Below are 15464 nucleotides of genomic sequence, written 5' to 3'. Positions count from 1 at the left end.
GGCTACTCGGTTCGCTGAAAATCTCACCGCCCGCCACCCGGTTCCACACAAACCAATGGTCTGGGGTTTTCGCAGCATGTTTGGTACAATAGCGCACGCAGACCGCGAGTGCAAGTTACCCCAGGGGTAATTCAAAAGGTTGTATGAGGTACCAGGGATCAGGGTTAAATAATCACAGATAATACAAAACCCAAGGGGTAAAAAATGATGTATTTCAAGAAGAAAAAAAGCTTAAGCCTTGGGCTGAAACGGATACAATTTAATAATGAAGGTGCCTACAAGTTATGGAGTTTGAGAAAGAAATACAGAAAGGCGTAAGATTCAATAGTAAATGTATATCATTTATACCCCAGGCTATAAATAATATTGTTTCAAAGCCAGATGGCATTAGAACAAACCTATATTTTTCAAAGCAAAATCCCCCTCTTCTAGAGGCAACCTTTTGCACACGTGTGCACACACAAAAAACACACAGACACACACACACATACAGTATATTTATATATATATGTATGTGTATGTATGTATGTAGATACATACAGAGTTACTCATTTACCTACCCATCCACCCACTCACTCACTCTCATGCACACTTGCATACACGTGCACCCAGATAAAATCAAATTCCGTTCTACCCAAGAAATCTACTTGCAGTATCAAGATGAGGCCACCTCTGGTGCCCACCTCGCCACCCAAGGGTAAACCATTTTTTTTTTTTTTTTTTTTTTTTTTTTAAAGAGAGCACGCCGCAGCTTTTAACATCGCGTGCTGGGACTGAGCGAAGTAACAGGTCCCCGCCATTACCAACCGGCCGTTCCCATCGCGGGGAACAAACACAGCCCCTGCTCCCTCCCGCGCGCGGGGGCTGCCACGCGAGGACATCGCAAAATGGGCCCCGCCGTCCGCCGAGGCGAAAATGAGGTAGCGGCGGCCGCACGGCGGAGGCCGCCGGGAGACCCGACTCCGCGCCGAAACGGAGAGCCGTCGCGCCCCCCCCCCCCCCCCCCCTGCAAAATCATTTGCCGTGACCGCCGGGGCGATAAATACGGCTTTAAATATCCCGAAGTCTCCCAGGCTAACCCCGGGCTGCTCTTATACATATAAACATACAGAGTTTTATTGCGCTTAGCCCATTAATCACAGGAGCCGAGGCGACGCGCGGCATTGATGGATGAGATCCCTGTGGGAGATCCATCTGAATGAATCATAAATCCCAGCCCCGGCGCAGGTCCAGCGCAAAGATATTTACCCTAATTAATTTTCTTTCTTTTTTTTTCTCTTCTTTTTTTTAGGAAAGAAAAACACTATCACGCAGAGTCTTAAATCTCCGTGCCAATCTAAGTGCAACATGGGAAATTTTTGCAGGCATGACTTCTCACCTCTTCTAATGAAGGGGCGATCCTCACTGATATGTGCAGTCCCTACTTCAGATTGCCTCATTAAATCATCAGACAGTGATATCACATGTAAAAAATGTAAAAGTAAAAGCGACCACTTATGCCTTGAATGCCATGCGCTGAAAGTTATCTAAGATGTGAGCAAATGGTTATTTCATTATTGCGGTGACCCTGACTAAGGACCAGTTTATAGAAGGCGGTTTCTCACTTGCAATTGAGTCATCCCTCAGCAAGAGGATGATAGAGTCTTCTTTTCAGTCAATTATCACATTGCTCCTCGCCAGTAATCTACATAAATCGCCACTAATTAAGCACAGACAATGCTTGACAGCAAGTCATTCTTTGGTGGTACTTAGTGTCCATTAGAGTTTGTTGGAACGGACAAGTATCGTATTGCCTTCCACACAATTTTTGTTAAAACTTTTTTTTTTTCCCCTTCGGTATCAATGCAGTACCTTGTCTCAATAACTTTGAAGCACTGTGTTGTGCAACCTTCTGTTTTGACAAAGCTTGAAAATCTATTTGACTACTCTGAATTTGTTAACTTTCGAGATACTGTATTCCTAGCATAAATGCCACTTGTGAGTGCTATAATGTGAGCATTGCTAGTTATGTGAACCGTGTATCGCATCACGCTGTTGAGGGTGTCAGCATGTACCTTGCATTATCTGAGACAAATGCAGGTAGATTGCTGAAATCAATCTCAAAGCTCAATATGCATTGCTTTACGCTATCTGTGACTGAGCTATAATTTAGAGAATCATGGTACACAGTGATGTTATGAAAAGCATTTAAATTGGCAGTATTTGGGTAATTCTTTGTTCCATCTGTAAAATCAGAAAAAATATTGTCTGTGCTATCTGTTTAATTTTCTGTGATCCTAGACATGCTGTCACTTGATTTGACCAGCTCCATCATTTATTGCATGTGGTATGTTTAAATTCACATAATTTAATATTTTACATGTTTTCCATATTAGGCATATTAGTATCCCAAATATTTTTGGCTGATTGCAGTTTTCTTGTGTCTGTATGGATTAATTGCAAATATAAATTGACTGTCAGTGTGCAGTGTACCAGGATGGTACTGTTGGGTAACTTGTATGTATTTGGTGTTCTGTCCATGCCACGTTCCGTTCTCTACCTGATGCATTGCATCAGTGAATTGTTTTTATAATGATCACGCCTACCTGTATGATTAGTCAGGTGATTGAAACTCTCCACTGTATATGGAGACCACCATGGGGTGATGCTATAAAATATTTTGAGTCACACACAGTTGATAGATTGTCCCTAATCATAAAATTGACAGATTTCTTTTTTTTTTTTTTTTAATTCAGAACTTCAGATGAGGTTTTCAAAAGCATGGAAATTATCCATGTCATAGATGATTTAAAGGTATTCAACTGCAAAATAAAGTTCTATACATACTAGAGTCTTTCAATTTTCCATTCAGTAATTTGCAAGCAGCCAAGCTGGCATGATTTTAAATAACTTGCATAAGTGACTTTTCTGAGTGAGTTTTAAATTGCAAGTGGAAGTGTGCGACAACTCATATTTCCCAATGTATTTCAAAATTCCCCTCAAAGAAGTTTGAAACTCAAATGCTAATATAGTTAACTTTATTGAAATGCTGCCCATAGCAACGTGATTTTCAAACAAGGTTATAATGACTCATGTTGTATAAATACTTAATATACTTCTTTTTTTGATGGATCATCTAGTCCAATCATACACAGTATCTCAAGCTAGCATCCCTTGAGCCAAATGACCCCTCTCCACACCACCAGCTCCAACCTTATGCCTTTGCCCCAAAACATACTGAGCCCTTCTCCACACTGTTTAGTGTGCAGGCATGCATGGGATGTCAATACACTCACATATAGAGCCCAGCGTACATAAGAGATATTTACCTTCCATTGCCATGGCAACAAACTGTGCAAGCCAATAAAAAAAGACTTCAGCATGGACTACTGATTGCACAAGAAGCCCTGTATAGAAATGTCATTCTGTGTTGGAACTCACCTGCCAAAATATAGGGACTCCACAAGTTCAATGCATATCAATAACATGGATAATAATATAACACACATCACTCAAAAGTGCTGGTCTCACACCTCCATACCCCCATACATGTCATCTCGCATCTTACATAACAAAGGCATTCAACAACATGTATGAAAACCAAAAGGACCGACAAGTCAAAGACATTGTCATATTTTATGTTTTATTTAGATTTCCCATTTGAAACTGTGGTTCTTTTTTTTGTGAGTGTAAACGGTACGAAAATGTGATCCTGTGTTGTCTGTCGGGCTCTTTCGCGTATAAACTGTTGCTTTTTCAGGGCACTGGCTGGGGAATCAGAGCCAGAGTAGACGTGACGACAGGGCTTTTGCGTTTCTGCATAACAAGCAGTGTGAGTCAGACATGGCAGCGTGGGGCTCAGTTCGAATCCTGAGCTCACGAGCAAATCGCGCAGACACCCTGACCAAAGCCATCCTGGGGCCTCAGAATGATAGCCAATGACAGGAAATGTTTCTTTCTTTCTTTTTTCTTTCTTTCTTTTCTTTTACCCCATTTCATTTCTGAAATGACACTCCGAGTGTCCCTCTGTAACTAATTTACAAAGGTCAGCCAGGTAAGTTTGGCTTTTCTGCAATTTTATGGTGAAACGGCTTTTTACTATTCCATTCTGCTTTTGGAGGTTATAGACAGTGTACAGGCACATCTCAATAAAGGGTCTTGTTTTTTTATTTTTATTTAATATGTTCTCCTGAGGCGGTTTCTCTAGCTTTTTAGTTTGACCTTTGACTTCCAAATATCGAAATATTGGCAAGTGTTTCTTTGTTTTGTTCATGCTGCATTGTTATGCATTAAGTTGCTTTCAACAAATAAGCACGTTCTAAATAATGAAAAAAGTAACTCAAAATTAATGAAACACACCTCCCCCATCTTTCTCTTCCTTTTGCCCTAAGGTACTTCGCACTGACTAAGATAGAAAAAATAACATAGATAATTACTTTGTTATTCTCATTAGAGTTCCATGTCTTAAATAATCATGTTTGTTAGATGTATGATTAATCCAATACAGCGCCTTTTTCCCTAGTTTAAAAATGTGGGCCTGGGGGAGGGGTATAAATCTTTAAATATGTTATAGCCCAGTAATTATGAGCCATAATAATTTTGTTGGAAATATGCTTTGCCCACTCCTTTTGAATATGTTCAATAACGTTTGCCTTTTGTTTCTAATATAGCATTTGATTGTTTGATCTGGGAATTAACTTAAAATGATGAGTTTATAAAAAATTAAAAAAGACATGCAGGATTATATATTAAAGATGGTGCACCGTGTTGTCTGGTTGAAGAGACTATAGACTGTGATATAAAAAACCCCATTATACTCACTCTGAACCTGAACAAGTGGAGGATGTAGTGCCAAGAAAATAGTTCTGTAGCAAAGAAGAAATTTCAGTAAGAAAATGATGATGCAATCTGGATACCATCTATACTCTCCCCTGCAGTACCATTAAACAAGAATGGTGGCAGAAAAGGCAATCAATTTCCAGTATAAGGATATGGTCCCTATGCATGGCATGTCTTACTTACATTTTGGGGACTGTTTGGTTGCTTTATGCCAACTTGAAAACAAACAGGAAATGATGCCAATAAGCGCATGATAACAGTACTACTTTCATCGTTAAAATATATATTTTTTAAAGTAAAGGAGGTATGCAAATTTAACCTTTCTTCTGTTTTAAAATATGCTTAAGTTGAAATACAGAATTTTTAGACAGCAGTTAGCATTCAAATGAACCATTTTGTATATATTTTGTATATATATATATATATATATTATATATTATATATATATATATATATATATATATTATATATATATATATATATATATATATATATCCGCAAGGTCAATCCTGATTACTCTTCCTAATCCGTTGACAGTCGCTATCTCATCGCGCGAAAGAGCTGACACTTTCCCTCGGAGTTAATCGAGACGCATCACCTGCCAGTCTCTTAGTTATCTCTCCCCGTATGTATATTTATTGGCTATATTGCTGCCACATCGCCTCCGTCACTTATTCCGGTGGCGTGATTAATATCTTTGCCGCATTCATCCTGACTTCTCGAACATGATTTACATCCCCGCCGCATCCCAATCCGGGCCAAAGGGATGCGGACACCGCGAGCTCAGCCGCAATAAAAGCGCACTGCAGGGGCTGCATCATGAATACTGAGCGCAAGAAAAAAAAAAACACTTGCGTGTCATTCCAGTCCTATCGAGGTACCTCCGTGGCATTCCCCGTCACACAGAATCGAGCAATAGCTCGCGGGCGACACTACGTAAACGTGCCGAGAAAGAGATCGCTCCGCATTTTAAATTTGTCGTCGTGTGCTGTAGCTTCAAGGAATTTTATGGAGCTACTGTATGTCCCAAGCAGTCATGCGATATGGGTTGTTCCAAAGATTCCATTCCCAATGCTACAGACTGCACAGCAGGCCAGCTAGGAGTCACATTTCTGTCATTTGCATTCCAAACTAATTATGAGGATAAGTTAAAGGCAAACTACAACCTTTAACTTAGGTTAGGGGCGACATAGCTCAGGAGGTAAGACCGATTGTCTGGCAGTCGGAGGGTTGCCGGTTCAAACCCTGCCCTGGGCATGTCGAAGTGTCCTTGAGCAAGACACCTAACCCCTAACTCCTAACTGCTCTGGCGAATGAGAGGCATCAATTGTAAAGCGCTTTGGATAAAAGCGCTATATAAATGCAGTCCATTTACAACACGTGCTAATAATAAACTGTATCCCACTAATGTAAATTGCATTTCATTTCTGTTCTGGGCTCTGATTAGGCAATGATAGATGTTGGTGTAAAGATAACTTGAAGACTGGCCTCTGTTCAGCCCAAACTGATTAGTGTCCTAACATCAGAGCACCAAATTTAAGCAAGCAATGCTGAACGTATTGTTTGTATAGCATTGCTCAATAACTGAATGTTGCATCAGAAGTGGCTGGATCATGTACACAAAGTACACTACTTAGAAACTTCTCTCAAAAGTTATATAAGAAAAGAAATATAATTTCACCTTGTAGTCACTTCTCAGATGTGCATCTGCTAGCTTGTACAAGAAAGTTTTTTGATGACAACCAGCAGTCAGTGGGAGTTTGTGTTGTCATACATTGGACTGTCAGCATGGCAGTCTCGTTTGAATGCGTAGTTTGTGATTATACTTGTACTTGCAGACGGCACAAAGATATGGGGAAATTAAAAATGAAGACCACGGTTTCTCACAAAACCAGGGGGCAAAGCAGACGCACAAAGAATGTGTCAGCGCGACATTGCCAAATTTGCCCATCGGTTTTATCCACAAAGCTCATTCCAAATGATTAAATCCCATTGCTGTAAAGCAATCAGCCTCTTTGAGCTCCTCCAACTGATTATTCTCCATGAAGCTTGTGTTCAATTTACCAAGCTCTATTGTAAAGTGCTGACTCTGGCTCACTACCAGGAGAATGCTTCATTCCTAAAATTCAAATCCCTGGTTGCAGTCCTGCAGCTCCACACACACACATACACACACACACAGCCCTGTCAAATGGTTTCACATCTCATGTTAGTATAATGCAACTACCGTTGCATGCAACTGGAAGGTCTTTGAATGAAATTAGAATGTATAGCCGTAGTTTTCCATCGACTGACACATGTCGACTAACACGTGTATCCAAACCGCAAGCTCCCTTTTGACTTGAAAAGCGAGACGTTCAAATCTATTGTACAATACAGTGATGCTATACTTCATTTGTCTGCTTGATATTTCTAATAGAAGGCAACGACCAACACCAGCTAGAGATTGAGTGATTACTAGGAATAGTAGCTCTCCTCACCAGCATTTTTCTCCAATTAACTATAGGATGGAAGAGGATGTCTCAGCTCTTGATTTTCCAACATTTCACTTGGGGAGTTAGTAAACATTTGAATATTAGAAGGTGCTGTCAGGGGAAACACAATTCACGCTGCCTTGTATTGGAAAACTTGATAAACATCTGAACACATAGTGGTGTCACCTCACAGCAAGGAAGTCCATGGTTTGAATCCCGTGTTCTCCCCTTTCTGTGTTCTCCCTGTGTCCATGTGAGTTTCCTCCGGGTAATCGGGTTCCCCCCACAGTCCAAAGACATGCAGGTAGGCTAATTGGAGACTCTAAATTACACATAGGTATGAGTGTGAGTGAATGGTGAGTGAATGGGGTATGTGTGTGTGTATTGCTGCCTCTCTCACCCAATGCATGCTGGGATAGGCTCTAAACCCCTGCAACCCTTACCAACTAAGCAGGTATAGATAATGGATGGGTGGACATGCTGTAACCAATGCAATGGAAGGCTGTAATCCTGCCACAGAAGTACATTTACTTAGAAAAGAATAAATCAATCTCTTGCATTAAAACTCAAAGAAAAAAGTTGTTTATTTGTAAATGCAAGTGCCTGTTGATGACTGTGTTCATCATATTGTGCCTCCTAGTTTGAAAGTGTAGTGACAGTTTGCTTTAAAGCTGAACAGTTCGGAAAACATTAGTGTATTAAGTGTATCAAATGCAATGCATAGTAATTGTGAATAATACTGTTTTGAACACATAGAGATTGTTTCCATTGAATTTTTTTTTACATTTTACTTTCATCTACAGACTAGAATATCCACAAACTAATGCCAAAAAAGATGTATGACCCTGTGCATGAGCAAATGAAGCCTATGGAAATTAATTTGGAATATTTATTAACTCATTTTTTTTTTTAAATTTTGGGAGCATTTACACATCAGTCTCATGCCAGACTCCCTGTGCTCTCAGCATATTCCTCACAGGGGCTCATTTCCAATGCTAAATGACCTTTCGTAATGTTCTTTACACACATTTTAGCCTGAAAGCATTCATATGCATGTTTCCTGACCATTGTAAGGCAAACTGCTGATCTTATTTAATGGAACAGTCAAGGTATCATTCGAGTGAAACTTATGGTTGCACAGTCACAACTCTTCTCACTTCTTAACACTGGCAATGAAAATGCACGAGAAGACCGTGCCGAGCAGAACAAAGTCATAAAATCACTCAGATAGCCTTGAGAGGCAGCAAAGAGAGAGGGAGGTTCGGAGGGAGAGAGATAATAAGAGACAGAGAGAGAGACTGAAAGCAGGAGAGAAGTAATTGAAGGGATGGCGCAACCACACATCAGCACGCAATGCGCGAGCTTCGGTCGCTGGAGTTGCGCGCAATCACCATCCGTTTTAATTCTGCTCGCCTCGCTTGAGCGGATTCCAGTCAGCCGGGAGTGCCACTCGCTGGTGAACCCGCTATAGTCATCCGCATTCATTTACTGAATAGGCCTCGCCTCGCTAATGTGCACCTTGCAGAAGGCTAAGAGACAGAGCTTTAAACGGACATCAAAACATAAACACTTCAAAAAAACTAACACCTACAATGCTCTTCTCCCTGCGTCTATATGAAAGTAGGGCATTTGTGGGAAATGTTCGTACAGTAGCGTACTGAGTTCCTTGAACAGGAATACGTGGCTAAGATCTGTTTGCGCAACACGTTTTTGAACCTATTCCAAGAACCCAACTTTCCAATCAAAGTAAATTTAACTCTTGATCTGGTTCCAAATCACGCGCAATTGCAAAGATGCAGTATTTTGGGCTAACCCGACATTAACCTGACACTTTAAAGTAAATCTGTATTTCTCTTTATAAATAAATCTGTGACCATACCACCATACCATCATACTTGTTCTGATTAATGATACATTACTTCCGGTAATTTCTGCATTTCATAAAATTTTATTGTCAGGTTTTTGAGTGACTCAGTCCGCCTGTGCACTCAGTGTGATTGCTGGCTAAGCCCTATTGCATAATGAGTGCTTGCGAGATTAGCCAACTATGCCTGGGCAAACTTTTAAGCCACGCATACTTTCCTGTAGTATGCTGTGTGACTAGTAGTGTGGAAAATCACTTATGTAGGCGTGAACAAGTACACTGCTCCTTATGCAGAAGTGGAAGACATGGTGGCAATGAGAAAGCTCAGTACAGTTGCTAAATATTCCAAATAGGACGCAAGAACAAATGCGCAGTGTCTAACCACTCATGGAAAAGTGACCACGCCAATCACAAATTTGGTTTTAAAAAGTATGCAATACGATTATGCTACTTTTGAGGATCTTGTCGATGAGGAGTTAAGTTCACTCCTGTCTACCAGACTGAAGTGAAGTAAATTGATGTCTCGAAAGGAAACGAGGGTAAAAAAAAAAAAAACATCTCTTGAGACTCTTGTATCTACTGCTAAATTTCCCCATGTTGAAACTTTACATGTTTTTTCTTCCATCTGAAAGTGAAGGTTTTACACATTCTCCTCTCTCCTCACCACTCTTTGCCTGCAGGGCATTTTCAGATTAAGAACTAATGAGAGTTATTTCCATCTCACAAAAAAATAAAAGCAGGATGTGCAGTCAGTATCCACGGGTGCAAATATTTAGTTTTAAGGAAGAAATATTGATCCGTGTTAATTCATTATTGAGCCAGGGAATTTGTTATAACTACCTTGTGATTAAGTGCTACTGTAGTAGTTTTTTTCTACGCCATGCCCCTAGTATCCACCTTCAATTTCAAAAGAAAGTAAAAAAAAAAAAAATGAAAGAAAAAGTTTAGGTCTACTTCCTTTTACTGTGGTCTCCAGTGTACTTTGTAGTTTTTTTGCCCCTCGGCTAGCACTGCTCCTGAACGCGAGAGAAGATGCTTAAAAGCATTCTAAAAGGAGAAAACAAGACTAAACCAGAGGCTAAATGCTATGGCTTTTAAGGGAGGTAGAAGGAAAAAAAAGCAAAAACCGTTTTGAATACTGACATTTCTTCTTTCGTGTCTTTAATGAGTGTGCATGTGGGATTTCAACATGTTTCAGTTTTTCACATTTATAGGGTTGGCCTGAGAGGGGAATGCAAATAAGTAGTCACCAAAATATCTAGAAAGTGCTGCAGACAAGATACATGCTTGCCACAAGATCCCAAAATAGAGACAGAGAGAAAGTCTTGTGATTTTTTTTAAATCACACATATTTAGCAGATTCAGCTACATGATAACAGCCCCATAATTCCCTGGAGGCTGTATTTGTTCCTTTTTTCCAATTTTTTTTTTTTTTTCTTCCATTGGTGCAATGGTTTTCACTCAGTATCCTAGCACACTGTAATAATTTATTAAAACCGAAAAATCTGAAAAAAAAAAAAAAACAATTAAAAAAAATCATATATATCACGGTTTGTTTACCTAGCAGTTGTTTGTCATGTCACTATTGGGACACAAACTGATATTTTTAAACATTTTGTGCTTTTCAAAAGGTAAGTGTTAAGATTCAGTAACCAGGCTATCAGTTTGAACATTTCATATTTGTCAGTCTTTCTGCCTGTCAGTCAGTCAGTCAGTCAGTCAATTAGTCAGTTGCACTTGTACACCCCCTTTTAGAATACAGCTCAATTGCTTTACTTATTAGTTTATTAGATTCCAGAAACAGCTAGAAAGAAGACCAGCATAAGTTCCCAGGAAACATTTCCTTAAAAGGCAGATCCATGAATGTTTGATCTAGTGCAGTGGACTGGATGCTTTCCATAGCTTCCCATAAAATCACTTTACAGTATGATTAAAAAAGAAAAGTCTGTGAATAAGTCTGTCTCCTGTACAGAGTGGTGAGTTGACCACCTTTCTTCAACAACAGATGCTGTTCCTGAACTGTGGGAACAGAGAGCCAGGCAGGCCAGAGATCCTGCCGAACTGTGGGATGATATCTACAGCCTGCGGCAAATCGCAGCTCCCTTTGTTGTAGAGTTTAAGTGAGGCGTCACGGGGGCAAAGAAAAGCACTTCTGTAGCTGCCTACTCCATGGATGACCTGTGTTCCAGAAGTAGTTTGAGTTTCTTTATTTTGGGATGTGTCTTGTAATGTTCACAATGCGTGTGACTCAAGGTGTAGGAAGTTACAGTTCCGTAGGGGTAAAACTCCCACCCTGAAGTACAATCACACTGAATACAAACATTATTGCATGATAGGTGTTTCTTCTTCTTCTTCTATTCCCCACCTTATATTTTTATCCATAATTTAAAATCACCAATTCCTCTTGATTTAGCTGCAAGGAGTATTACAGCTGGTATGTGCACATGTCCAAAGCACTTACCCACAAGCCAGGGAAAATTTTCCACATTACAGTCAACGTGTTGCTGATTGGAAGAGATGTTTCTTTCTTTTACAACCGTTGATTGTATCCTGTGCACATGTTGCATGAGGCTGGGAGGAGCTAATGTAGTAGCAATATTGGGGTAGTCGCAAAGCTAAGAGTACCCCAACATCAGTAAACTTCGGAATTTGAAACCTTTGCAGTTACAAATTCCAAAGAGTACAATTTGACTGAAGAAACACTGTCCAACCCTACCCCTGTCAGCATAACACCAATTATATGCTACCACCTCTGGTCATAGTCGGCTACTGACACAGACAGGGCTTTAACCTGAAATATCTGTTAGCTCAGTCATAATGAGGGCATGCTGCACAGTGGTGCAAGCATATGGTCTATGCATCATCACTGTGGCCTAGCACTTAAGTGGCAGGCCTTTTGACTAGACGGGAGCATGGTGTTTAAAATCCCAGATGGTGACCTGCTGTCACAACCTAAGGAACGGTACAGAATGTGACTAGCATTACAATTTTACATGTCTAGCTGCATATAGATAAATATGTAAAAAAATATGGACTAAGGATTAGGGAATCTCACCGACTTGTTAATGGAATAATACAGAGTCCACTGATGCGATAAACCTCAACAGCCTCCCATGACTGCTCCACATCTTGTTCTCTAGATACCGGGGCTGAAATCCATGGAGTGTGCACACGCGGCCCTTGCCTGTCAGAAAGCAAGGGAGGTATCACCCTCAACAAAGCTTGACGGAAAAGAGGCTTATTGCTTATTTCCTGTGCTCGGAGAAAAGTGCGAATTGGTGGTGTCGTCGCTAACTCTCTCCTGCCGAAGCGCGCGCGCTCCTCACACAGACGTTCCGGTGATGCAGACAGCCAATCACAAGCCAGGGAATCAGTCAGGCGTGGCGCCTCTCTCAAGGCCCTCTGCAGAAAGAAGCAGCCCGATGACAGCACCCCTCACCGCCGCCGCACGACTCATTGTCTCCTCCCCACGTCTTTAGGCCCCGCCTTTATATCCCACTCAGCTGCACACCTTTACTGGAGGAAGAAGATTTCAGGGGCGGGCACTTAGAGTAGACAGAGGAGCTTTCTGACGTTTGTGGTTTTTTCAATTATTTAAGGGCTCCCACATTTCATTTTTATGGGGATACACTGACTTTTGCAGAAATCTGGAACCGTGCCGTGGTTGCTGTTGTCCTATTTGTGCCAATGATCAATGGCAGAAAATTTCACAAAGTGGCTTGTTGGTACTCTTTTATATACCTCAAGCCAGGACATTGACACATTAGATTACATAGAATTACAGACATTTAACAGATGTTCTTATCCAGAATGAATTAAACAACTTTTTACATAGGATACACAACAAGTGGATGCCAAAATGGCAGCATCAAGTTTTGTTTTTTTTCAGCTCGGTTTGCTAATGATAATGATTTTTGTAATCATCTTACACAAAGCTCTTTGAAAAAATAAATAAATAAAATAAAAAATAAAGATACATGTGTAATAATATTATTATTATTATTATTATCATTAATAATGGAAATAACAAGTAAAATATGAATACTACTTATACAGGACATACGGTAATGGAGAAGGTGCATCTATACCTTAAGAATGCAAGGTTGATATCAATCAATACTGAATGGTACTACGTTATCATCCTCACCCCATGGTGAAGCATTCATTACCTGAGGAGAGTGATGTATTTTAAGATGAAAATTCCCCTGTCCAAGGAGCCTGAGTCGTATAATGGTTTGATAAGCAAGAGACTGACATATGTGCTATGACCTCCCTAGTTACCAGATCTGAACCCAATTGAGCATTTATGGGATAATCTGGAACTCCAGAGACAGCGATTTCCACTTCTATCAGTGTGAGTTGATTGACCTTCCTTCTGGTGGAGGAGCAGTTTTGTATTCCTGAGGAATTCCACATTCTGGTAAATGATTCTGGTGAATGTCATGGTATTGTGCATATAAGTAGTGCCCTCCCCCCATGGCCCAACACACAATTTTGTATTTGTGGCTACATTGGCATTCACATTTTGTGTTCACTTATATATAAACACACCCACACACACACACACTATATAAATGTATATAGTATTGGTAGGACTATGTATAAAAAGTGTTGTCATTTCTACATGATGAAAGTGTATTAGAAATGTAGAAAAATACCTGTAAATAAAAGCTGCACTAACCACATGTTAATTATTCGATTACAAATCTAGAATTGTGGAGCCCAGAGCCAAACCAAGAAAACAAATGCATCTATATTGGGCGAACCATGTAGGAATTACAGCCCTTTTTATAAATAGTCACCCCAATTAAGAGGACTGAATGAAATTGGACAATTGGCTGCACAAGCAAGGATTGAACTAGTGAACTCAGGAATAGCAAACAACCTGGTTGAACGCTGAAAGACAACTGTAGTGTATGACCAAAAACAGATCAAGATACTTTCAAATATGTAAGCATGTAAGTAAACTCTTATGGAAAGATGCAAAGCGCTGGAAAAAAGAAATTGGGGAGAAAGAAAAGAACTGGTCATGATCCAAAGCCTACCACATCATCTTATGGCTTGGGTGTGTATGGCTACTGCTGGAACTGGCTCGCTTGCCTTTATTGATGATGTGACTGCTGACAGCAGCAGCAGGATGAATTCTGAAGTTTACAAGATGATGGTTAAAATCACCCAAAACAAACAGGAACAGAAGATGGCTGTAGTACAGGCCTGACAGTGCATCAGATGCCCAGTGTCAGGTGATGTCTATGAGTCCCAGACTTCAGGCAGCCATTGAATGCAAATACAATACACACCATGACATTATTTCAAATAATGCTACCTCGTCTACTTATTTATGGTCCCCTAAAATGGGGGGGGGGGGGGGGGGGGGGGGGGGGGCTGGCTATGTAAACAAAAGGCCCTAATTCCTACATGGGTGACCGGACATGGATACCCTCAAATTGAAGCCGACAGTCCACACTTCAACCTGATCGTAAAGGTTTAATTTCAAATTCAATGTGCTGGAGTACAGGGCCAAAACAGCAAAAATTGTGTCACTGTCCAAATACTGCATTGTATATTTCAGACTACATAACTCAGAGCTGCAGCCCCCGCTCTGTAGCTGCCACTGCTGGGTCATCTCGCGCTGGTATTTTGGGCATTTCTGCATTCAGCTTCAGAAATGTAAATGTATCTATCAGAGCTGCTTCTCATTTGAGGGTTGTTTTTTTTTGTGAAAAGGAAACGTGCAACCTGACATATCCCCAAATTTATTCCGTGCTAAATAATATTGTATTTTTATTTTAAATTCTAACCCAAGGATGAACAGCTAGCTTGCAGAATTAATATGCGCAACACATCTTCAGAGCACATTAAGGTGAGTCAGCCTTACCTTCTATCAGAGAGGATTGCTTTGTTCCCCCACGCTCCCCCCCTCCCTGCCCATCCCCCCGCCCCCCCAAGAACCCTGAATTGTATGCAGTTTAATGCAGTGGTCCCTAGAGGTCTCTGTAACACACGCATTCACGGCATCACCAAATGCACAAGAAGACAGGAAATGGCTGTTCTGTGTTCAAAAGATGGGACTGGGTCTTCACAAATGTCATTTTCCATTGAGCTATTGTATTATGAATGGATATATGTACTTAAAATTTACAGCATTTAAGGTGAATATTTTGTGGCGCAACCTTTTGATGAGAACATTATGTTATTCCAGGAAAGCATTACAATTGCTGTGATTTCCTACAGTTACTAATCCTAAAGCTCTAAATATCAACAACCTTGAAACATACACAGATCAAATGTATTCAGTCTGTGGATAG

This window comes from Anguilla anguilla, chromosome 7 (assembly GCF_013347855.1).
Source record: "Anguilla anguilla isolate fAngAng1 chromosome 7, fAngAng1.pri, whole genome shotgun sequence".
NCBI classification, from domain to species: Eukaryota; Metazoa; Chordata; class Actinopteri; order Anguilliformes; family Anguillidae; genus Anguilla; species Anguilla anguilla.
This window is presented reverse-complemented; position numbering follows the sequence as displayed.